Source organism: Leopardus geoffroyi, chromosome A2 (genome assembly GCF_018350155.1).
Source record: "Leopardus geoffroyi isolate Oge1 chromosome A2, O.geoffroyi_Oge1_pat1.0, whole genome shotgun sequence".
Classification (NCBI taxonomy): domain Eukaryota; kingdom Metazoa; phylum Chordata; class Mammalia; order Carnivora; family Felidae; genus Leopardus; species Leopardus geoffroyi.
In genome coordinates this window covers 71,547,703-71,575,278 of record NC_059331.1, presented here as the reverse complement: position 1 = coordinate 71,575,278, position 27,576 = coordinate 71,547,703, and the positions used below count along the sequence as shown (strand labels likewise).

Here is a 27,576-nt window from a genome sequence, read left to right as displayed (position 1 = left end):
TAACATTTACAGTTGTTCTTTATTATTCGCTGATTCCAATGTTAGGATTCACCAACTTGCTGTAATTTGTCTGTAACCCCAAAATCAACACCGAAAGCACTTCCACAGTCATTCCTGGACATGTGCAGAGCAATGAAAATTGGGGGCTGTCCAACACACATTTCTAGCTAAGGTTGAATTAAGGTGATGCTCTACCTTCTGTATGTCTTAGTAGATTTAGTGCCACATTTTTCATGTGTTTGTGTTTTTTGGTGATTTCTCTGCTTAAAATGGCCCCCAGGAGTAGTGCACAAGTACTGTCTAGTTCCAAACACGAGAAGTCTGTGATATGCCAGATGGAGAAAACATGTGTGTGGTTAAGTTTCATTTAGGCATGACTTATGGTGCATTTAGCCGTAAGTTCAGTGTTAATGAATCAACAGTGTATGTAAAATAAGTTGTCTTTAAACAGAAACACATAAAACAAGGCAATGTTTTAATCAATTAACAAAAATGTTATAACTAGAGGTTTGAGGGACTTAACCTCAAATTTCCCCTAGGAACAATGGTTCTATATTCACTAATTCAGACGTCCAGGGCAACTTTATACAACATAACTATCATAAATAACAAGAATAGACTGTATGACCATATAAATATTTCATGTGTTACTTTTATTTGAAAATCTAGCAACAACAGTTATGGGCAGTGTAAAGGGTCATACAAGAAAATTAACAAATATCAGGTCGGCAAATAGCCCGTTACACCAGAATGAGTTCAAATTGTCATGGGGGTGGGTGAGTGTGCTAAGAAAAAAGTATGCAGAATCAGGCATAGTGGGATAAGTATCAAAAGAAGGACATATAATTGAAGTTCTTTTACTCATATATCTTTTAGATTGGTTGGACTTTTTTCTGTATCCTCAAATCAAATTGAAAACATGATTTCTGAAATAAATCCATAAGGAGAGAAGAAGCTGAGAAAATTTTAAAGATGGAGAATGAAATTGTCAAAGTAGGAAAATCATGCAAGGAAACTCAAAATACAACAGAAGAAGTAAAGCACACATGATGGCAGGGAATGAAGAATAAAATTTGTCACCACAGAGTAAATGATATGAGGAACAAATCTGGTTAGGTGTCCTAGAGAGCAAGACAAAAGGGCAAAAACGTAAGTTAACAAGGAAGTGTGGAGTCTGTATATGAGATGCAGAGAACAGAGGTGCAGCCAAGGAATTAGATTCCCTTAAGGAAGACACAAAGACAAATAAAACCAGGAAAAATTAAAGATATCATTTAAAAATTTTTCTTAGCTGATAAACCATCAAGGTACAAATTGAAAAGCTTCACAGTGTTCTAAGCAAAAAATCACCAAAAAGAGAATTGTATCTAGACCCTTCCTAACAAAAAAATGTGAAACAAACACACACGAAAAATCTTATAGGCAAAAGAAGAAAAAAAAAATGTTCACAGATTCTGAAAAATTTATGTTCAGATGTACTGTAGCCAAATGGAAAAAGGAAATAGAATTAAGAACCCAGGAAGAGAAAACCATGCTCCAAAAGACTGGTGGGAACAGCACTGAAACAAGTGAAATGGCAACACAACCCTCCATAACAGTGGCCATTCTGAACATAAAACTGAATGCTGAGATGAGGAGTCATTCTTAAAAAAGAATACATATGGTATAAAAATATTGTATTACAACAATTAGAAATGGCACATGCACCCCAACATTTACAGCGGCACTTTCAACAACAGCCAAAGTATGGAAAGAGCCCAAATGTCCATCGACTGATGAATGGATAAAGAAGATGTGGTTTATATCTACAATGGAATATTACTGGGTGATCCAAAAGAACGAAATCTTGCCAGTTGCAACAAGGTAGATGGAACCAGAGTGTAGTATGCTAAGGTAAATAAATCAGTCAGAGAAAGACAACTATCATATGATTTCAGTCATAACTTGAATTGAAGAAACAAAACAGACGCAAATAGGGGAAGGGAAGGAAAAATAAAGATAAAAACAGAGACGGAGGCAAACCATACAAGACTCTTAAATATGGAGAACAAACTGAGGGTTGCTGGGGGGGTAGGTGAGTGGGGTGATGTGCTAAATGGGTGATGGGCATTAAAGAGGGCACTTGTTGGGATGAGTACTGGGTTTTGTATGTGATGAATGTCTCAATTCTACTCCTGAAATCAATACTACACTATATATTAAGTAACTTGAATTTAAATTTTAAAAAAATGTTGATGTATTAGCAATAATCTAGGCCTAGATCTTATCTTATCTTATCTTATCTATATTATATATCATGAATAAATTAAATCATATAATAATATACCACAAATAATGCTAACAAATTAATAAACAGAATTGCATGGAAAGGGAAGGAAGAAAACTTGAAAGCTATGGTGTCCTCATCTTAAGTGGAATGGATAAAACCATACCATTTTGCTCTTCCCTGACATTGCAGAAACTTAAAGAACAGTTTTGAAACTTGCTGGTAACTGTATTAATTTGAGTATACAACTAGTTGCAGTAGCAAAATTACAGTAGCTTAGCACAGCACAAGTGCAAAGTCCAGTGCAGATTTTCTGTTTGAATGTCTTATAAAGAATTTGGGCTTCTAATGTATTGGTTTCACCATCTTGGAGAGCTTTACTCCAGCCATACAGAGGAAAGGAGTTGGTATATATAAGGAAGATACTGCTGGACTTTTCATGGCCAGTTGGGGCTAACATTCCACTGGGCAATCACAAGGTCACAACCAAATGTGGGGTGGCGAAGGGATTGTTGCTGGGAAATAGTTAGCTTTGAGCCCAAGAAGGAGAGTAAAACTGGATATTGGTAAATACTGACCATTTTTATCACAATAATCAATGCATATACATTTACCTTCAAAATGCTAGCGAAGACAAAGGTGAAGAAAGTATGGTCCATACAGCCACAGATAGAAAATAAAGAGAATAGAGTTTACACCAACAGCCAGACATTTGAGTGACGTCTCCCTAAACCAGCCAGCAGCCAAATTGCCAATTAACTTCAAATGCATGAGTTAGCACAGCTAATAATACCATAAGGAGCAGCATTTTCCAGTTGAGCCCAATGTTCAACCATTCTGAAAAATTTGGGCTTGAAGGCATCTTGAGTCACCAACACAGAACTGTGAAGAAATAAATGGTTATCATATTAAACGACAAGTTTTTGAGAGGTTTACTGTGCAAAAATGGGTAACTGATACAATGCAGAATGCTGATTTGAAAGCCAGTTTCTGGAGAGTCTTCTGTTGTCAAACACAATAGAATAATGGAGATTAGTTATACTCCCCTTCCTTAAGTAAGTAGAAGCTCAGACAAAACAAAAAATGAACAAAAACCACCACCACACACACACACACACACACACACACACACACACACACACAGGTTTCCAAACATTAGATACTGGTCGCATATGACCTGGGAGAAGAGAAATAAATGAGATAAGCCCAAAGATTTTCTCAGCTTATTGCCTAGAGAATTTCTAGACTATAATGCAGGGAGAGGAAACCCAAATAGAGCCCAAAAGTCTAACTAAGTTAAGGAGATAGACTCGAGAATTCCATAGGCCATGGAGGCTAGACTTCACAGAGCAAAGTACAAGAGAGTAGAGAACTTCTCAGACAGGAGAGAGGTGCACAAAGAGCTTTGGGGTTCTCCAGAGGGATCCTCTCATATCTTCTGCTAAGTACTAATCTGGACAAGAGTGTGAGGAAACACCAGAGGCCGATGAAAAACTTCCCAAGAGGACTAGAAGGAACAATTCTAGGAACTCACACAGGTCCAATAATGGTTTGTATTTTTACCAATCAAGTGGAACAACCACATTCGTATGTTAAAGTAGGTAGATAAGAGAACCAGCATTTAAGGAGAAACACTGAGATCATAAAAAAGACCCAAATTAAGCTTCCAGAGGTGAAAAAAAAAAAACAGTATCTGAGTTGAAAAATATATGGTGGGATTAACAGTAAATTGGACATTACAGAAGATTTAGAAAAATAAATGAGAAAAAAAAAAAAAGAAAAAGGAATGAGGTATCAGTAACCTGTGTGAGAACTTCAAGCTGTCTAACATATATGTACCTGAAGTCCACATTGGAGTTGGGACTTATGGTTGAAGAAAGAATAGCTGAATTTTTTCAAAATCTCATGAAACTATAAACGTACATATCCAAAAAGCTCAATGACTCAAACACAAGAAACATGAGGAAAGCATCACCAAGGAACATCATATAATCAAATGGCTCAAAACCAGTGATGGAGAGAAAATTTTGAAAGCAGCCAGAGGAAAAAAGATACACTATGTACAGAGGAAAAAATTTATGCATGACAGTAAACTTTCTGTTGGAAGCAATAAAAAACATCACAAACCATAAGGTGGCAGAACAATATTCTTAAAATACTGACAGAAAAAAAAACAACCAAAAACAAAACCCCGATTAACCTAGAATTCTATACCTAGAAAAATATCTTTCAAAAACAAAGGTGAAATAAAGAGCTTTATCGACATACGAAATCTGAATTGACTCACTAGGAGACCTATACTACAAGAAAATGAGCAAATCAGCTAGAATGCATAAAAGCAGAAGGAATTGAATAAGAAGAGGTAGAAGAACTAAGAGATCAATGATTTATATAAATAAACTCTGCAGTTGGATAGTAAAGAGTTTTGGGTTGTGTCCTAAAAGTCTAAGTATTGTTGTTTATGAGAGTGTGTCATGGCTTAATGGAAGGTCCACAGATTATTCAATATTCCTCCCCAAAGGTGAACCAAATTCCTCTCCCCTTAGTCGAGAACTTAGTTACTTACTTCTAATGAATAGAATGGGACAGAAACGATGATATGTAATTTCTGAAACAAGGTCTCAAAAGGTGTTGGGCCTTCCTTGTTGCTCTCTCTTTTGTATCAGTTACTGTGGTAAAAGAAGCAAGCTGCCATGTCATGAGGATACACTGAAACGTCACTATCGAGAGGTCCATGTGGCAAAGAACTGAGGCTTCCTGTCAGCAACCAGCAGGCATTGGGAGAACCGTCTTGAAAGCAGGTCTTTCAGCCCCCATCTGTACTTCAGGTTGATTGTCTCCTCGGGTGACATAACTGTAACCTCAGGCAAGAGCCAGAGCCACTCAACAAGCCGCTCCTAGATTCCCAACACACTGAAACTGTGAAATAATAAACAGTTATTGCTTTAGCCACTACATTTTGGACAATTTGTGATGCAATAATAGCTAACAAATACGAAGTTAAAGCAAACAAATCTCAAACAAACTGATACGTTAAACCTATTACAATGGCTACAGCATATCAGGGAAATGCAAACAAAAATTTGTTGGGATCATGATGTTAACATTATTTGATGTAGACCAAGTCTTGAGTTATGAATACTAAAATCCCTTTCATATATAAACCTGGAAAAGAGATCTAATCACCACCTAAGTGGTGTTGAGTTCATGGTATAATTCATCATTGTTCAAAATGGGAAAATATATATGGAGAGAAAAGGCTGGTATCCAGATTTTCTCAGTCTTACAAGACTTGTTTCCTGCTGCTACAAGGTGAGAAGAGAGATATGTGCACAGAAGGCTAGGCAAACATATATCATTTGTTACTACCAAATTGGATCATTTCTCTTCTATAAAAACTGAAATTCGGGGCGCCTGGGTGGCGCAGTCGGTTAAGCGTCCGACTTCAGCCAGGTCACGATCTCGCGGTCCGTGAGTTCGAGCCCCGCGTCGGGCTCTGGGCTGATGGCTCGGAGCCTGGAGCCTGTTTCCGATTCTGTGTCTCCCTCTCTCTCTGCCCCTCCCCCGTTCATGCTCTGTCTCTCTCTGTCCCAAAAATAAAAAATAAACGTTGAAAAAAAAAATTAAAAAAAAAAAAAAAAAAACTGAAATTCAAAATGCAGTGATAATTTTCATGAACTTTGATATACCTAATAATACTTTGAAAAGGTATATAAAGCGCAAACTATTAGAAATACAAGAATTGACAAAAATACAATACTAGTGGTAAACTTTGCCCAATTCAAAAAGCAATTTGAGTGATCTAAAAGTAGTTGGACTTGGAATTACTTACTGTTCCAACGGTTTATTTAAAAAGACTTTGGCTAGCAGTCTGGTCATTGAAGAGCTCTGCTGAGCCCAAGGCCAGGATTCAGAGCTCCTACCTGCCCTGTTTTCCCTGAGAAGTGGGGCCATTTCATATAGATGGCTGCCTGGGCCTCAAGTTAAGTGTCTGCGAGCACTTTGGCAGAAGAAGTTTTTGAAGTTCCCCTGCTAAGCATGAAAAATTGCCTGCCTACACTGTTGTTGCATAGAGCTTCCTTTTTTTTTTTTTTTTTTTTTTTCATTTGGCAACCGTTTTGGTTAAATCCTTCTGTTTGGCTGAACTTGGCCATCTTGTTTGAAGCATTTCAGCCAACTTTTGCTTCTGCACATCAACAGTGTTCTAGAAAAATGAGTAATTATATAGAGTAATATATATGTGTGTTTTTGTATCAAGGAATTAGGGGGGGAAAGATAAAGTTATATCTAAATATAAAGATGTTCATAAAATGTTCTCAATGATGAAAAACAAGTGGTAAATCCAGGTGATGGGTAGACGATTGTTCATTGTACTAGCCTTCCAACAATTTTTATAGGTGTGAGGATTTAAAAGTTAAATGTTGGGGAAGAATACTATATATGACAAATAACAATAATCTCAGATATGGGAGGTATATGGACAGGTGAGGGTAGAATTTGAAACAAGATTAACCTTGAGTTGATAAGAGTTGAAGCTCTATGGTGGGCACATAAGAATTCATCATACTACTTGTATGGGTTTGAGATTTTCCAAAATTAAGCCTTCAAGGAAAAACAATTTGTAAACTGGGCAAAGTATGATTCCATTTTAGTACAAGCAAACAAAGACACAAAGAAACCATATACATTTAAAGGTACCTGTATGAATAAGGGAACAGAGGGCTGCATATGGCATGCTGTTTATCCTGGTTATTTCACAGGGATGGGTGAGATGGCAGGGAGAGGGTTAGCTTTGTCATTATATATATTTATAATGTACTGGTTGTCTTATTGTATAGCATGCATATAATATTGTTATGATTTTCAAAGCATAAAATAATTTAAAAATGGTGCCTTAAAAAGAAACAGACTTGAATGCTTTCAGGGATTCTCAAGATGATGTGACTGTGTGACAAGGCCTGGAATTTTGGGAAACTGTAGCAAACAGGAGTGAACCAACTCAATGAAGAAGAAATCCACTAAACTTCTCAAACTAAATACCTCCAGTATTCAATCTCTGGACAGACACACTCTCAATATAAACAACGTCAGTAACTTAACAGTGTGACAACCTTACCTTACTGAACTGGAAGGGTTTCTCTTACACACTTTCTAAAAATAATCCATTTGCAATCTCTATCACTCATGTTCATGGACTACAAACCAGTTCTTGCCGGCATCTCTCAGCTTTTAACATACTAACTTCACTCCTCGACATTTTCTAAGACATTGACTGCAGAAGAGACATAAACCTGAATAGATCAATAATCATGAAAAATTTGGGAATATTGTCAAAAAACTGTCCCAAAATGTAATAGAGTAGGAAGTTCTATTGATCATTTAGACCAATCCCTTCAAGAACAGATCATGCCTCTCTTAGATGAATTTCTCAAGGGCCTAGATAGAATAGGAAATCTTTCCAACACAATTTATATAGCTCTGAAAACCCTGACAGAGTTAGCACAAAAAGGAAAATTCTTGACCATTCCCAATGATAAATATAGGTAAGTATGAATAAGTTGAAATCAGGATTATATTTAAAGAATAATGTAGCCAAGTAGAATTTGTGTTCCATATATGCAACATAAGGGACTCTAATATATTTTTTCACATTAGTAGGTTAAAGGAGACATTCGTTAACCTTAATTAAAGTGTAAAAGCCATCTTTTGACCATGTGTGGGCTACTGTCTGGCATCTTTACATGTTTAGAGAATCCTGAACCTTGTGAGTGTTGGTGTGATATAGAAGATGAAATTAGTTTTCCCAGCTTATCCTGCATCCAAGGCTTGAGTACAAGTCCTAGATTGGTCAACTGCACTGACTCTGAGTTCAAATGGCTACTAAACAAAAAGTGGGGGAATGGCAGCAGTCATGCCCAGCCTCTGGGGCAGCAGGGCAATTGCACCAGGATGAATACGGTAGCCACAGCTGAGCCTGGAACTACCCCACCCTGTAGTGGCTACCAGCTGGACCTCCCAATCAGTCAGGCCAGAGACAAACCCTGCCCACCAGTGCACCCACCGTAGCTGCAGCCAGTCATTGCTGACAGCTAGGCTGAGGGGTGACCCCACACACTAGTACACTCACAGCAGTCATGGCCCAACCACAACAGGGCTGAATGCAGCCCACAAAAGGGACACTTCTAAAATGCATGACTCTGGTGACCACAGTGATTTCATTACTGGGTGCCACAGGACACCTTCTATGTAAGGCCATTACTTTCAAGACTGGGAGACATTGATGATCTACCTAATGCATAGTAACAAACACAGAGAGTTAGACAAAATGAAGACAAAGAAAAATATGATCCAAGCAAAAGAACAAGACAAAACCTCAGAAAAAGAGCTAAATGAAACACAGATAAGCAATCTACCTAATAAAGAGTTCAAGGTAGTTGTCACAAAGATATTCACCAGTTTTGAAAGAAGGCTGGATGAACTCAGGGAGAACTTCAAGAGTTAGAACATATAAAAAAGAACCAGTCAGTGCTAAAGAATACAATACCTGAAATGAAAAATAGACTAGAGTGAACCAATAGTAGATTAGAGGATGCAGAAAAATGGAACAGTAATTTGGAAGATAGGGTAGTGGAAAGCAACCACACTGAACAGCAAAAAGAAAAAAAAAATAGAACAAACAAAAATAGGTTAACGTATCTCTATAAGAATATCAAGCATAATAACATTCTCATTATATGTGTCCCAGAGGGAAAAGGGAGGGAGAAAGGAATAGAAAACATATATGAAGAAATAATAGCTGAAAATCCTCCTAACATGGGGAAGGAAGAAGACACGCAGATCTAGGAAGTACATAGAGCCCCAAATAAGATGAACTCAAAAAGGTCCACACCAAGACCCATAATAGTTAAAATGGCAAAAACTAAATATAAAGAGAGAATATTAAAAGCAGCAAAAGAAAAGCAAGCAGTCACATACAAGGGAAACCCCATAAGACTATTAGCTGATTTTTAGCAGAAACTTTGCAGCAGAAGAGAGAGGCATGATTTATTCCAAGTGCTGAAAGAAAGAAACCTACAATCAAAAATACTTTACCTGGCAAGATAACTGGTCAGAATTGAAGAAGAGATAAAGAGTTTCCCAGACAAACAAAAGTTAAAGGAGTTCATTACCACTAAAATGGCCTTACAAGAAATATTAAAAAGATTTCTTTAAATGGAAAAGAAAAGGCTGTAACTAGAAGTAAGAAAATTATGAAAGGAAAAAAATTCACTGGTAAAAGCAAATATACAGTAAAGGCAGTAGATCAATAACTTATAAAACTAGAATGAAGTCTAAAAAGATGAAAATGGTAAAATCAATTATATCTACAAAAATTAATCAAAGAAATCACAAAATAAAAATATGTAAAATATGACACCATATAGTTAAAACATGGAGAGAGTAAAAACGTAGTGCTTTTAGAATGTGTTCAGTTAAGCAACCATCAACTTAATATAGACTGTTATATACATAGGATATTATATATGAACCTCATGGTAACCACAAATGAAAAACCTATCATAGATACACAAAAGATAAATTCAAGTGTAACACTATAGAGTCATCAAATAACAATGGAAAAGAGTAGGAGAATAAGAAAGGCTCAGCAAAAAACTACAAAAACAGCCAGAAAACAATGAACAAAATGGCAATAACCACATGACTATCAATAGTTACTTTGAATTTAAATGGACTAAATGCTCCAATTAAAAGACATCGGATTACTGAATGGATAAAGAAAAAAGACCCATCTATATGCTGCTTATAAGAGACTCACTTCAAACCTAAAGACATAGACTGAAAGTGAACAGATGGAAAAAGATATTCCATGGAAATAGAACTGAAAAAAAAAAAAAACTAGGGTAACAATACTTAGACAAAACAGACTTTAAAACAAAGACTGTAGCAAAAGACAAAGGACACTACATAATGATAAAGAGATTAATCCAACAAGAGGTTATAACAATTGTAAATAACTATGCAGACAAAATAGGAACATTTGCATAAAGCAAATATTACCAGACATAAAGGGAGAAACTGATAGTAATACAATAATAGTAAAGGACTTTAACACCCTGCTTACATTGATAGATCATTCTGACAATCAACAAGGAAACAGTGGCTTTGAATGACACATTAGACCAGATGAACTCAAGAGATATACATACAGACTATTCCATCCAAAAACATCAGAACACACATTCTTTTCAAGTGCACAAGGAATATTTTCCAAGATAGATCACATTAAGTTACAAAACGAGTCTCAGTAAATTCAAGAAGATTGAAATCATATCATGCATCTTTTTCCAACCATAGTAGTATGAAACTAGAAATCAATCACAAGAAAAAATGGAAAAAAAGCGTAAAGATATGGAAGCTAAACAGCATACTACTATACAACCAATGAGTCAATAAAAATCAAATACATGGAGACAAATGTAATGATAAAAATAAACTCAACATGGATTAAAGACCTAAATGTGAAATATTAAACCATAAAACACCTAGAAAAAAACATAGGCAGTAAACTCTTAGACATCAGCCTTAGCAATATTTTTTCTGGATGAGTCTCCTGAGGCACAGGAAACAAAAGCAAAAGTGAACAATTGGGACTATATCAAACTAAAAACTTTGGACAGCAAAGGAAACAATCAACCAAACAAAAAGGCAACCCACAGAAATGAGACAAGATATTTGCAATTTATATATCTGTTAAGGGGCTAAAATTCAAAATATATAAAGAACTCATACAACTCCACACACAAAAAATTCAAAACAATTCAATTAAAAAATGGGCAGAGAACGTGAATAGAAACTTTTCCAATGAAGACATACACATAGTACACATAGCCAACAGATCCATGAAAAAGTGTTTAACATCACTAATCATCCCAGAAATGCAAATAAAACCACAATGAGACTTTACCTCACTCCAGTCAGAATGGTTAGTATCAAAAAGACAAGAAATAGCAAGTGTTGACAAGGATGTAGAGAAAATGGAATGCTTGTACACTGTTGGTCAGGTAGTAAATTGGTGCAGCCACTGTGGAAAACAATATGGAGGTTCTTCAAAAAATGAAAAATAGAAATACCATCCAACTCAGTAATTACATTTATGAATATTTATGCAAAGAACCAAAACACTAATTTGAAAAGGTATATGCACCCCTATGTTTATTGCAAATATAATATAGCTGCAATATTATATGTATTATATAAAATAATAATATATATAATATATGTAATATAAAATATATAATATATATCATGTATATTATTATATTATATATATATAATATATAATATCTATAATAGCCAAGATAGAAGCAACCCAAATATCAATCAACAGATGAATGGATAAAGAAGATGTAGTATATATACACAATGGAATATTACTCAGCCATAAAAATAATGAAATCTTGTCATTTGTGATAACATGGAAAGACCTAGAGAGTATTGTGCCAAGTGAAACAAGTCAGACAGAGAAAGACAAATATTATATGATTTCACTTGTATGTGGAATCTAAAAAACAAAACAAATTAGAAAACAAACAAAAACAGAAACAGACTCATACAGACAGCAAACTGGTGGTTTCCAGAGGGGAATGGGCTTGGGTGGGAAAGGAAAAGAAGATTAGAAGGTACAAATCTCCAGTTTTAAAATAGTCACATGGATGAAAAATATAACATAGGGAATATAGTCAATAATATTGCAATAAATTTGTATGGTGACAGAAAGTAACTACACTTATTGTGGTGTATTCTGTAATGTAGATAATTGTCAAATCACTATGGTGTATACATGAAACTAGTATAATATTATATGTCAATTATACTTTAAAGACAAATAAATAAAAGAAATTCATTGAATAAATGTACAGATATATCCTGTTCCTGGATGTAAAAAGTTAATATTATAAACATGTCACTTCTTCCTAAACTAATGTATATTTTCAATTCTCCTCAGAACATAAGTCTAATGATATTTTTTAGAGAGTCTGACAAAATTATTTTAAAGTTTATACCTGTGAATGAATTTATAAGAAGAGACAAGAGAATTGTCCATAATCACTACATTGAAAAGGGCCTCACTCTGTGAGCTATCAAATCATCTTATAAAATGAGGAAAAGTAAAGCAAGGTGGGATTGTTGCAGGAATAAACAGACAAATAGAATAGAAAAAGAAGTCTAGAAACAGAGTCACGTGTGTATAAGAATGTAGCAATTGGGATAGTTGGAAGATGGCGGCGTAGAAGGATGCTGGACTCACCACGTCCTGCTGATCACTCAGATTCCACCTACACCTGCCTAAGTAACCCAGAAAACCGCCAGAAGACTAGCAGAATGGAGTCTCTGGAGCCAAGCGCAGACGAGAGGCCCACGGAAGAGGGTAGGAAGGGCGGAGAGGCGGTGCGCGCTACAGGGACTGGCGGGAGGGAGCCCAGGCGGAACCCCGGAGTCTGGCTTGCAAGAGCAGACAGGCTGGACAGAGTGTGTTCCTACAGCAAGCGGGACTTGACATCTGGAAGGTTATAAGCTAACAGCTCTGCTTGGAGAACGGGAGCGCTGGAGGACAACGGGAGGGAGAGTTGTTGAGCCCCGGACGACAGAGCTCAGCTTGGCGGGGAACAAAGGCGCTTGCCAGCGCCATCTCCCTCGCCCATCCCACAGCCGAAATCCCAAAGGGAACCAGTTCCTGCCAGGGAACTTGCTTGCACGGCACAAACACCCAACGCTGTGCTTCTGCGGATCCATCCCTTCAGCGGGTCTGACTCCCTCCCAGTGCCGCAGGGCCCCTCCCAAAGTGGATCTCTGAAGGAAAAGAGAGCTGAGCCTACCCCTCCTGCCCCTGTGCACCTTGCCTATCCACCCCAGCTAATAAGCCAGACCCCCAGCACCACAAGCCTGGCAGTGTGCAAGTAGCCCAGACGGGCCACACCACCCCACAGTGAATCCTGCCCCTAGGAGAGGGGAAGAGAAGTCACACACCAGTCTGACTGTGGCCCCAGCGGTGGGCTGGGGGCAGACATCAGGTCTGACTGCGGCCCCGCCCACCAACGCAAGTTATTCAAGACAGCACAGGGGAAGTGCCCCGCAGTCCCGCACCACTCCAGGGACTATCCAAAATGACCAAACGAGGGGCGCCTGGGTGGCTCAGTCAGTTAAGCCTCCGACTTCGGCTCAGGTCATCATCTCACAGTCTGTGGGTTGGAGCCCCGCATCGGGCTCTGTGCTGACAGCTCAGAGCCTGGAGCCTACTTCCGATTCTGTGTCTCCCTCTCTCTCTCTGCCCCTCCCCTGCTCATGCTCTGTCTCTCTCTGTCGCAAAAATAAATAAAAACATTAAAAACAATAAAAAAAATTCAAAATGACAAAACGGAAGAATTCCCCTCAAAAGAATCTCCAGGAAATAATAGCTAACGAACTGATCAAAAAGGATTTAAACAATATAACAGAAAGTGAATTTAGAATAATAGTCATAAAATTAATCGCTGGGCTTGAAAACAGTATAAAGGACAGCAGAGAATCTCTTGCTACAGAGATCAAGGGACTAAGGAACAGTCAAGAGGAGCTAAAAAGTGCTATAAATAAACTGCAGAATAAAATGGAGATGACCACAGTTCGGTTTGAAGAGGCAGAGGAGAGAATAGGTGAACTAGAAGATAAAATTATGGAAAAAGAGGAAGCTGAGAAAAAGAGAGATAAAAAAAATCCAGGAGTATGAGGGGAAAATTAGAGAACTAAGTAATGCACTAAAGAGAAATAATCTACGCATAATTGGTATCCCAGAGGAGGAAGAGAGAGGGAAAGGTGCCGAAGATGTACTTGAAGAAATAATAACTGAGAACTTCCTGGACCTGGGGAAGGAAAAAGCTATTGAAATCCAAGAGGCACAGAGAACTCCCTTCAGACGTAACTTGAATCGATCTTCTGCAGGACATATCATAGTGAAACTGGCAAAATACAAGGATAAAGAGAAAATTGTGAAAGCAGCTAGAGATAAACGTGCTCTAACATATAAAGGGAGACCTATAAGACTCTTGACTGATCTCTCTACTGAAACTTGGCAGGCCAGAAAGGAATGGCAGGCGATCTTCAATGTGATGAACAGGAAAAATATGCAGCCGAGAATCCCTTTTCCAGCAAGTCTGTCATTTAGAATAGAAGGAGAGATAAAGGTCTTCCCAAACAAACAAAAACTGAAGGAATTCGTCACCACTACTAGCCCTATAAGAGATCTTAAGGGGGATCCTGTGAGACAAAGTACCAGAGACTTTGCTACAAGCATGAAACCTAAGGACATCACAATGACTCTAAACCCATATCTTTCTATAATAACACTGAACGTAAATGGACTAAATGTGCCAACCAAAAGACATAGAGTATTAGAATGGATAAAAAAACAAGACCCATCATTTGCTGTCTACAAGAGACTCATTTTAGACCTGAGGACACCTTCAGATTGAACGTGAGGGGATGGAGAACTATCTATCATGCTACTGGAAGTCAAAAGAAAGCTGGAGTAGTCATACTTATATCAGACAAACTAGACTTTAAATTAAAGGCTGTAACAAGAGATGAAGAAGGGCATTATATAATAATTACAGGGAATACCCATCAGGAAGTGCTAACAATTATAAATGTCTATGTGCCGAATATGTAAGTCCCCAAATATATAAAACAATCACAAACATAAGCAACCTCATTGATAAGAATGTGGTCATTGCAGGGGCTTTAATACTCCACTGACAAAAATGGATAGATCATCTAGACACAGGATCATTAAAGAAACAAGGGCCCTGAATGATACACTGGATCAGATGGACTTGACAGATATATTTAGAACTCTGCATCCCAAAGCAACAGAATATACTTTCTTCTCGAGTGCACATGGAACATTCTCCAAGATAGATCACATACTGGGTCACAAAACAGCCTTTCATAAGTATAAAAGAACTGAGATCATACCATGCACACTTTCAGACCACAATGCTATGAAACTTGAAATCAACCACAGGAAAAAGTCTGGAAAACCTCCAAAAGCATGGAGGTTAAAGAACACCCTACTAAAGAATGAATGGGTCACACAGGCAATTAGAGAAGAAATTAAGAAATATATGGAAACAAATGAAAATGAAAATACAACAATCCAAACACTTTGGGATGCAGCGAAGGCAGTCCTGAGAGGAAAATACATTGCAATCCAGGCCTATCTCAAGAAACAAGAAAAATCCCAAATACAAAATCTAACAGCACACCTAAAGGAAATAGAAGCAGAACAGCAAAGACACCTGAAACCCAGCAGAAGAGGAGAAATAATAAAGATCAGAGCAGAAATAAACAATATAGAATCTAAAAAAACTGTAGAGCAGATGAATGAAACCAAGAGTTGGTTTTTGGAAAAAATAAACAAAATTGATAAACCTCTAGCCAGGCTTCTCAAAAAGAAAAGGGAGATGACCCAAATAGATAAAATCATGAATGAAAATGGAATTATTACAACCAATCCCTCAGAGATACAAGCAATTTTCAGGGAATACTATGAAAAATTATATGCCAACAAACTGGACAACCTGGAAGAAATGGACAAATTCCTGAACATGCACACGCTTCCAAAACTCAATCAGGAGGAAATAGAAAGCTTGAACAGACCCATAACCAGCGAAGAAATTTAATCAGTTATCAAAAATCTCCCAAAGTCCAGGACCAGATGGCTTTCCAGGGGAGTTCTACCAGATGTTTAAAGCAGAGATAATACCTATCCTTCTCAAGCTATTCCAAGAAATAGAAAGGGAAGGAAAACTTCCAGACTCATTCTATGAAGCCAGTATTACTTTGATTCCTAAACCAGACAGAGACCCAGTAAAAAAAGAGAACTACAGGCCAATATCCCTGATGAATATGGATGCAAAAATTCTCAATAAGATACTAGTAAATCGAATTCAACAGCATATAAAAAGAATTATTCACCATGATCAAGCGGGATTCATTCCTGGGATGTAAGGCTGGTTCAACATTCGCAAATCAATCAACGTGATAAATCACATGAATACAAGAAAAGATAAGAACCATATGATCCTGTCAATCGATGCAGAAAAAGCATTTGACAAAATTCAGCAAACTTTCTTAATAAAAACCCTCGAGAAAGTTGGGATAGAAGGAACATACTTAAACATCAAAAAAAAAACATTTATGAAAAGCCCACAGCTAACATCATCCTCAAAGGGGAAAAACTGAGAGCTTTTTCCCTGAGATCAGGAACACGACAGGGATGTCCACTCTCACCACTGCTGCTTAACATAGTGTTGGAAGTCCTAGCATCAGCAATCAGACAACAAAAGCAAATCAAAGTCATCAAAATTGACAAAGATGAAGTTAAGCTTTCACTTTTTGCAGATGACATATTATACATGGAAAATCCGATAGACTCCACCGAAAGTCTGCTAGAAACTGATACATGAATTCAGCAAAGTTGCAGGATACAAAATCAATGTACAGAAACCAGTTGCAGTCTTATACACTAATAATGAAGGAACAGAAAGACAAATAAAGAAACTGATCCCATTCACAATTGCACCAAGAAGCATAAAATACCTAGGGATAAATCTAACCAAAGATGTAAAAGATCTGTATGCTGAAAACTATAGAAACCTTATGAAGGAAATTGAAGAAGATATAAAGAAATGGAAAAACATTCCGTGCTCATGGATTGGAAGAATAAATATTGTCAAAATGTCAATACTACCCAAAGCTATCTACACATTCAATGCAATCCCAATCAAAATTGCACCAGCATTCTTCTTGAAGCTAGAACAAGCGATCCTAAAATTCATATGGAACCACAAAAGGCCCCAAATAGCCAAAGTAATTTTGAAGAAGAAGACCAAAGCAGGAGGCATCACAATCCCAGACTTTAGCCTCTACTACAAAGCTGTCATCATCAAGACAGCATGGTATTGGCACAAAAACAGACACATAGACCAATGGAATAGAATAGAAACCCCAGAACTAGACCCACAAAAGTATGGCCAACTAATCTTTGACAAAGCAGGAAAGAACATCCAATGGAAAACAGACAGTCTCTTCAACAAATGGTGCTGGGAGAACTGGACAGCAACATGCAGAAGGTTGAAACTAGACCACTTTCTCACACCATTCACAAAAATAAACTCAAAATGGATAAAGGACCTGAATGTGAGACAGGAAACCATCAAAACCCTAGAGGAGAAAGCAGGAAAAGACCTCTCTGACCTCAGTCGTAGCAATTTCTTACTTGACACATCCCCAAAGGCAAGGGAATTAAAAGCAAAAATGAACTACTGGGACCTCATGAAGATAAAATCTTCTGCACAGAAAAGGAAACAACCAACAAAACTAAAAGGCAACCAACGGAATGGGAAAAGATATTTGCAAGTGACATATCGGACAAAGGGCTAGTATCCAAAATCTATAAAGAGCTCACCAAACTCCACACCAGAAAAACAAATAACCCAGTGAAGAAATGGGCAGAAAACATGAATAGACACTTCTCTAAAGAAGACATCCGGATGGCCAACAGGCACATGAAAAGATGCTCAACGTCCCTCCTCATCAGGGAAATACAAATCAAAACCACACTCAGATATCACCTCACGCCAGTCAGAGTGGCCAAAATGAGCAAATCAGGAGACTATAGATGCTGGAGAGGATGTGGAGAAATGGGAACCCTCTTGCACTGTTGGTGGGAATGCAAATTGGTGCAGCCACTCTGGAAAACAGTGTGGAGGTTCCTCAAAAAATTAAAAATAGACCTACCCTATGACCCAGCAGTAGCACTGCTGGGAATTTACCCAAGGGATGCAGGAGTGCTGATGCATAGGGGCACTTGTACCCCAATGTTTATAGCAGCATAAACTCATACTCTCAACAATAGCCAAATTATGGAAAGAGCCTAAATGTCCATCAACTGATAAATGGATAAAGAAATTGTGGTTTATATACACAATGGAGTACTACGTGGCAGTGAGAAAGAATGAAATATGGCCCTTTGTAGCAACGTGGATGGAACTGGAGAGTGTGATGCTAAGTGAAATAAGCCATACAGAGAAAGACAGATACCATATGTGTTCACTCTTATGTGGATCCTGAGAAACTTAACAGAAACCCATGGGGGAGGGGAAGGAAAAAAAAAAAAAAAAGAGGTTAGAGTGAGAGAGAGCCAAAGCATAAGGGACTCTTAAAAACTGAGAACAGGGGCGCCTGGGTGGCGCAGTCGGTTAAGCGTCCGACTTCAGCCAGGTCACGATCTCGCGGTCCGTGAGTTCGAGCCCCGCGTCGGGCTCTGGGCTGATGGCTCAGAGCCTGGAGCCTGTTTCCGATTCTGTGTCTCCCTCTCTCTCTGACCCTCCCCCGTTCATGCTCTGTCTCTCTCTGTCCCAAAAATAAATAAACGTTGAAAAAAAAAAAAATTTAAAAAAAAATAAAAAAAAAAAAAAAACTGAGAACAAACTGAGGGTTGATGCGGGGTGGGAGGGTGGAGAGGGTGGGTCATGGGTATTGAGGAGGGCACCTTTTGGGATGAGCACTGAGTGTTGTATGGAAACCAATTTGACAATAAATTTTATATATTGAAAAAAAAGAATGTAGCAATTAAAAAGTAGTACAAAAATGGTTTCTACTTCTAGACAAATATATCAAATTTTAATGTTTGTTAAATGCTGCTAAAGCTATGCTTATACAAAATTTATAGCCTTAAATGCACATATTAGAAAAAAGACTGAAAAACAATGATCTAAGTATTCATCTAAAGAAATTAGTAAAAGAGCATCCAATGAAACCAAAAGGCAGAAAAAAATGATCTAATATACCTAATGAAAATATAGCTAAATGTAAAAACTGAGGACATAATAACATTAACAGTAATAATAAAATGGGGAGGTCAGTAATTCCAACAGTTGAGTCTTGGTAAATACTACTAAAATTAAACTCCTGGGAAGCTGATCAAGAACTAAGGAACCAATGTTATTCATTCATATCAGGAATGAAAAAAGGGACATCATTATGGGTCTTGCAAACATTAAAATTATAAAAAGGGACTAGTATAAAGAGATCACTGGATAGTTTATATTATAAAGCCAGAGAAACTTTGTCACTGTAACCTGATTAAAAAAAATCTTAGTATATAGGGAAAAGAAAATACCTCACTAACATATGGGATTCTCGGAAAGTAAAGTTGATATAAGATTAAAACCATCAAAACCATTATAGTGATTTACAATATAAATGACCAAATTAACAAGAAAGAAAATTTTATGTAATAATCTCGGTGAAAGTGAAGAAATTATTTGGTAAATTTGGATTCCAGCCTGGCTTTCCAGGTCATTAGGAGGCATATTTGTTCATTAGGATGATGAAACATATTTGATGTAAGAATTGGTTTGATTTATAACTTTAAAATGTTTAGACCCAGGTATGCAGGCCAGCATTTAAAGTTTGCCCTGCCCCTCATATATTAGAGGGGGGCAGATAGCTCCCCAAAGCCCAGGTGGCAGAATGAGCTGAAGGCTAGAAAAGGGAATGCCTCTGTCATCGTCACAAGAGAGAATGAAGTGGCCCTGGGTAAGTCAGGAAACTTGTAGGTGTCATGACAGAAGTTTAGAGAGGTTGAATCTGGCAGATTTTTTTTTTTCCTTCAAAGTAACAGTTGAGAACTCAATGTGTTAGATAAAGAACTTGAGGAGTGATGAAGGTTTGAATCTGTTAAGAAGAAAGCATAACTAAGGAGGTAGTTTTCTCACTCTCATCTTCCCCTAAAATGCCGTAAATATTTTTCCATATCATACCTAGTCTTCCTACATTAGCATTTTCAACTTCCTCATAGTAATCCATTCTAAGAATACATCATACTATAACAAATACACCATATTGGATTTTTAAGTTGTTTATAATTTTTTTTAATTACAAAAAATACTCCATTAAGCATCTCCAGAGATAAGTATTTAAATATATCGTAGATACATTTCTAGGATAAATTTCTGTAATGGCAATTTGGGGTTCAAAGAACAAGGTGTTAAAAGTATTGTCAATTACCTTCAAACTATAATCTTTGAACCAACTCATCCTCCTATTCTATTCAACAAAAGAATGACAGTTTATCATTGTCACCATCACCCAAATCAGGTATTTTTCTTTTTATTTTAGTATTAGTATTAGTTTTTTTTAATGTATTTTTTATTTAGAGAGAGTGTGTGCCATGCAACCGAGTGGGTGAGGGAAGCAGAGAGGGAGAGAGAGAAAGAGAGAGACAGAGCGACAGAGAACCCCAAGCAGGCTCTGTGCTGTCAGCACATAGCCAGATGTGGAGTTTGATCTCACGAAACCTGAGATTATGACCTGAGCCAACACCAAGAGTTGGAAGCTGAACCGACTGAGCCATCCAGCCACCCCAGTATTGGCACATTTCTTAGGCAAAAATGACCCATAATTACTGTTCGTGAATATGTTCACCTTAGATTGCTAGTAAGGTGACACATTATTTTGTGGTTTATGGTGACTTGCTTTTCTTAACTAGATTCTTCTTTTTTTCTTAACAGATTGTTCCTTTTTCTCATTAACTTGTAATTGTTCTTTAAATACTATGGATTTCTGGGGCGCCTGGGTGGCTCAGTCGGTTGAGCATCTGGCTTCGGCTCAGGTCATGATCTCGCGGTCTGTGAGTTCGGGTCCTGCGTCGGGCTCTGTGCTGACAGCTCAGAGCCTGAAGCCTGCTTCGGATTCTGTGTCCCCCTCTCTCTCTGCCCCTCCCCCACTCATGCTCTGTCTCTCTCTGTCTCAGAAATAAATAAACATTAAAAAAATTTAAATATTATGGATTTCTTGATCATATAGGTGACAAAAAATTTGCCTCGTTTTTCTTACCACTTATATTTTAAATTTATTCTCAACTTTAAACTTCAGATTGCAGGATCATATTGGAAGGAATAAGAAGGCTTTTTGAGATTTTTTTTCAAGAGATGTTAAGAACATAATCTGTTTTTTCCCCAGATTTTAGAAAATCATACTTTTGGGGGAGAAAAAGGCATAAATTCCAAAATTGCATTAATATTTCTTTTTATTATTATTTATTTATTTTTTACATTTATCTATTTTTGATAGACATAAAGAGACAGAGCACAAGCAGGGAAGGGGCAGAGAGAGAAGGAGACACAGAATCCGAAGCAGGCTCCAGGCTCTGAGCTGTCAGCACAGTGCCTGCCATGGGGCCTGAACCCACAGACCGCAAGATCATGACTTGAGCCAAAGTCGGACGCCTAACCGACTGAGCCACCCAGGTGCCCCTCATATTTCTAATTATAAGAGTGCTATTTAAGATACATTGCTTATCTTATCCATTTGATTAAGGCAAATGTTGAATGGAAGTCATTTCCAGGGGCCAAAGAAAAAAAAAGGAGCACGGTGCCCAATAAGGCTCTGCCAGGACTTTGACAGTATTCTCCCAACATTCCCTAAGAGAGAAAATGTTCTTCAGCATGCATAGAAACAAGATTGTCTCTGATGGGCTCTATCCAAGAGGAAGCCCTGAAATCTGGCTGGTGTTGAGGCATGGCCAGAAAGGATGTCACATGCATCTTCTCCCCAAATCTCCTTGACCCTGTATAGCCCTCTCTTTTCCTACATCTTGTATGTATATGTGTGTGTGTGTGTGTGTGTGTGTGTGTGTGTGTGTGTAGAAAACATGGCATTCAGTCTATTTTTTACTCTCTAGTTGGAGAGGTATTAAATTAAGTATGGGATAGAGTCTGATATTAGAAAAAAAAAGGGACTGAGAAAGGGTACTTTGTAGAAAGTGCTATTTTAATTCTGTGCTGCCATTTGCAAAATAAGCCCTATCTTACACCTAGTTGACATTCAGAAACATTAGGCCACTTTACTTTCTACTGGCAATGAAAAGACTCTTGGGTCCAGATATGATAATCATAATTAAAATAAAAGTGAATAATGTACATCGAACCCTTTTTGTGCTAGGTAGACACCATTCTAAGTGTATCTTGTAATAAACTTATAAAGAAGACATTATTATTATTTCCACTTTTAAATGAGAGAAATTGAGACAAAGAGGCTGAAAAACATAGCTAAATAAATACACATGAGCCCCTCTTGCTGGAAATGATTAGGAAAAGAAGGAATTGGACTTCAGAGCTCCATGAGGTAATGAGGCAGAACAGGAATAGAAGTCTTTCCCTTGCAATAAGGAAACCTTGACTTCAGCAGGATAGTCTTGCTTTTTTTGTGTAAGGGTTTCCTTGAGAAAGAAATGTGTTTAGGGGCTACATGTTTTGAGACTTCTTGGGGATAATAATGAGTCACAGGATCAGAAAAGTGTGAGAGAAAAGCAAACGTTACTATTTATAATCTGTACAGCTGATAAAACAAAGATGACTTCCGTGGAACAGCAGCCCTTTCCTGCTGGACTGAGGGTTTATGTGGGAAAGTTTGGGAGTAAGAATTAAGGGAAAGCTGAACTTCAGCTCTCCATAACAGTGAGGACAAAGTGCCTTTTAGTTTCTAAGGCAATCTGAGTGGGGGGAAGTGAGCAACGGAGGAAAGAGGAGAGTCGATGAGATGGAGTGGCAGGGTGACAAAAAAAATTTGAGCAACACTGTTAAATGCAGAGTCAGGAAATGTTTGCAATGCCACATCCCTTCCCCACAACCTACCTCCAAACATCCAGAAATATTTTTGTGAGTAGTTTTTTTTTTTTCCTTTTCTCTCCCCCCACCTTTCTGAGGGGGGTATCTGAAGAAAAGCATCACATCTATGTCAACACAGCACATGGCAAACAAACACTGAAGACGTCGTCCATGGGCAGAGGTGGCTGTGAGATGATGAGCAGACCGGGAATTTGAAGATCTTAGTAGGCTTTGAGCTTTCTCAGGGTGTGGGATTCGAGTCTGAGCTAATTATGAAGGGTATCAAGAACTCCAAGGTAGGGAGGTCCCAGCTGATATCTGGGTTACAAAAGCACTGGACGTTTGGTTGGGGCGCCTGGGTGGCTCAGTAGGTTAAGCATCCAACTTCCGCTCAGGTCATGATCTCGCGGTTTGTGAGCTCGAGCCCTGCATTGGGCTCTGTGCAGACTGCTCAGAGCCTGGAGCCTGCTTCGGATTCTGTGTCTCGCTCTCTCTCTGCCCCTCCCCTGCTCATGCTCTGTCTCTCTCTGTCTCAAAAATAAATAAAACATTAAAAAATTAAAAAAAAAAGAATCTACAAACAAAAGCACTGGATGTTTGGGTGAAAATCTGGTCAGTGAAAAAGGATGCCTTAAGATGCATGGTATTTGAAACAAAGCAAAACAAATTTTAACTATTTTTCTAGGTGCATAGGGATGACATCCAGGCTGGGTTGCCTTGATTGCGTTAGAATCCTTTAACAAACTATCCACCAGACAGTCAGAGGTCTCCGTGACAGGGTTTGGGGAAACCCTTAGGTCTTTCAGCTATAGGGAAGACACTGCTGAAAATCAGGCCGTGGATCCTATTATAAGAGATTGCTGCAAGGGAGACTGAAGGCACATCCTTGATGGGTCACCTTTGTCAAAGTGAGGTCTCTGATAATGAGACCCTGAGCCCTGGGGCTGGGACATTTGGTTGACTTCCTGGAATATCTCAGGCTTGCAGCTCTCTCTCTCTCTCTCTCTCTCTCTCTCTCTCTCTCTGGATAGAGGAGAGAAAGCTTCCTTTGTTCTAGTCCTTGCTGAGGTTCACCTGAGGCAGAAACCTTACATGATGATGCTTTTCCTTCATCTCCTGTCATTATTTCCATCCTGATAAACTAGAGTCCGGTCCTAGTGATTACTGTCTGTCTTCCAGGAGGAGGAAATAGGTTTTACAGTGAAAGAATTATAAGACCTGACTAATGTATGCCAGCAAGATCTGAGATTTTGCAGTTAAGATCTAGGAAGAAAAAAAAACAGGGAATATTTATCCTAAGAGGAAAATGTGAGGGAATGCAATGATGTTTTAATATACTAATCTATCATAATACATGGGGTATAAAAGGTTTCACTTTAGACGTTCTGGAGGTTTACTTTGTTAGCCTTGTATATAATCCGTTTTCATAAAGTTTCATGGCTGATTAAATAAAACACATCTATTTGATTTTTAAAACTTAAAAAAAAATTTATTTATTTATTTTGAGAGAGAGAGTGCAAGCAGGGGAGGGGCAGAGAGAGAGGGGGAGAGAGAATCCCAAGCACAGGGCTCCATGAGGGGCTCGAACTCACAGGCCATGAAATCATGACCTGAGCTGAAATCAAGAGTCAGATGCTTAACCAACTGAGCCACACAGGCACCCCTGATTTTCAAAACTTTTGATAATATGCCAGTTAATTGAACTTTTACATCATATTATTCTAATCATATGTACTTCAAATTTCTCTGCATTGTAACCCACCTTGTCTGGTGTCATTGGGTGTCAATGATCTGGATCCCAAAGAATAAAGTACGTGATACATAGTCTAGGAATGTACTTCTCAGTCCTTCATATCAAGGATGCAATTGTTAGATTCCTGCTCAGGTTCTGGACAATATGATATTGTCTCTTTTGTTTCTCATACTACTGCCACTTTTGGGCCCCAATTCTCTATTCTGTATTCATGACCTTTACATTGTGAACTCACAGTTCCTCCCATCAAGAGCTGGAGTCTACTTCCCCATCTCTTGAATCTAGGCTGGCCTCATTACAGGCTATGGCCAATGAAATTTGGTGGAAATGACGGTGCATCAATTCTGAGCCTAGACCTTGGAGGCCTTGTATGCTTCTGCTCTCTCTCTCTCTCTCTCTCTCTCTCTCTCTGTCTGTCTCTCTCTCACCCAAGCTGCTGCCTTGAGAACAAAGCTTGGACTGTTTGCTGAAGTATGAGTGATCACATGGAAGAGAGCCAAGCTGTCCTGGATGAGGTTGTCCTAGATCAGCCAGCTCCCAGGAAACCTGCCAACTGTCCACATGGATGAGCCCAGCTGAGATCAGCTTAGTTGGACACAGATCAGCAATTTATAGCCAATCTACAGACTCATGAGAAATAATACATGGTTGTTGTTTTAACAAACTAAATTTTGGGATGGTTTGTTATGCAGCATAAACTAACTGATGCAGCTACATTTAAGCACATCAGCTATTTAAAGATTCATAAACAAGTGATGGATTGCATTTTAGAAGTATTAGAATAATTTGCTTTCTCACTAGCAGAAGCTCACTGCACCCTGACAAGTAACTTTTTAAATGTGTATTTTTGGGGGGGGCAACTTAATGAGTGCAAATGGTTTCTCAATTTAATTTGCACTTATTTGATTCACAGGGCTATTTAAAAGTTTTTAATGCTTTCATTATTAATTTTAAATCATCCATTAACATTTTTGAGTGTACTTTGTCCCACTTTCTTTTGTATAAGTTGGTTTTTAAAAATCTTTATGAAAAACCTTTTTACATATTTTAAATGTCTAATTTTTGTCCAGATGCTTTATTTTCTTTTAGTTTATGTATTTATTTTGAGAGAGACAGAGACAGCATGAGTGGGGAGGGGCAGAGAGAGGGGAGAGAGAGGATCCCAAGCAGGCTCCTCATTGACAGCATGGAGCCTGATGCAGGGCTTGAACTCACAAACCATGAGATCATAACCTGAACAAAAACCAAGAGCTGGACGCTTAACCAATTGAGCCACCCAGATGCCCCTGTCCAGACACTTTAAAACTCAGTCATATGCATTGCAGCATGTTGGAATCCCCAAATGGATTTACGTAAAAAACATTACTGATGGAACAAGCTAAGGAATATTGAATGCCACCATGCTCAATGCTATGAACTTCACATTTGTTATCTCACTTCAACCTCAACAATTTTTAAGGTAAGTAATAGTAAGTCAATTTCATATATAAGAAAATTGAATTTAAGTAAAATTTTTAACAACACGAAGCAAGTAAATGGTAGAACCATGTTTTCAAATCCAGTCATTGATTTGAGTCTATATTCATCACCACCACTCTCTACTTCTCTCATTAGATGAAGGCTTTGTGTTTCCAAGAAAGGGGAATACAGCAATATTTGTTTCTATATTTTTGTTTTTTCTGTCTGGCTGTGTTTCTTTTTTTTTTTTTTAATTAAAAAAATTTTTTTAATGTTTATTTATTTTTGAGAGAGACAGAGACAGAATGCGAGTGGGTTAGGGGCAGAGAGAGAGGGAGACACAGAATCGGAAGCAGGTTCCAGGCTCTGAGCTGACAGCACAGAGCCCGACACGGAGCTCCAACTCACACGCTGTGACATCATGACCTGAGCCAAAGTTGGACGCTCAACTGACTGAGCCACCCAGGTGCCCCAGTCTGGCTGTGTTTCAATGCCTAAGCCATAGTTTGATTAGTGAAAAATCCTTCTGGAGTATGATAAATTGATAAACATTCATAGTTCATAATGGTCTGCCACTTTTCTTTAATATGTATTTTGACGGAAAGCTGGGTGCAAGCAGATTAGCCAGCTGCCATCCTGTCCTGATAATTCTGTTATCAACACATCTTAATAATCTAAAATTATTACAAACTTAAAAGTGCACTGTAAATTTTACTTTACTATACATTTAAATGACAAATCTTGTTTTACTTCCTGGCTTTAAAAAGCATTATGGTTCTCCATTACTTACAGAATTAAGTTTAAAATCTAGAGCTGGGCATATTCAGTTTCATTACAGTCTATCTTAAACCTTTCTATCCTGTTATCCTTGATCACCTCTCTTTTTGCTCCACTTAAATTGAACTCTTCACCATTTCCAAATACATTCTACCCCCTCGGCCTTTCTGCACGTCCATGTGCACTCTTCTTTCTTCTTAGTATGTATCTCCCCTTTTGGCCATTCAGCAAACTCTTATTCTTCCTTTAAAGCCCTGTTCGTGAAGGCTTTCCCTAGCTTCCCAGCCGTAATTAGTATGCTCAGTCCCATCACACTGATAGCACATCTCTGTCCTAGCACTTACATCATATTGTATTTATATATTTTACTTGACCATAAGTTTATATGCTCTTCAAGTATTATTCATCTTTACACTGAAGCTCAACAAATAATAAATTATTGCTTTAATAATATTAAAATATATGCAAGAATTAGAAAAGATAGCCAAAAAAGATAATACCAAAAGATAGAAAAGATAATACCAAAAAAGCACACAGACAGAAAAAGAAGAAATAAAATTCTCTCTATTCACAGACAACCTAATTGTCTACATTGAAAATTCCAAGTGATTTAC

The 27,576-nt window shown here is 38.0% G+C and overlaps 1 long non-coding RNA gene across 3 annotated transcripts in view; it reads right to left on the bottom strand.

Annotated features, from left to right (window-relative positions):
- LOC123606238 overlaps positions 1-27,576 on the bottom strand; it is a 113,637-nt gene that overhangs the window by 78,974 nt on the left and 7,087 nt on the right. The window lies entirely within an intron of this gene.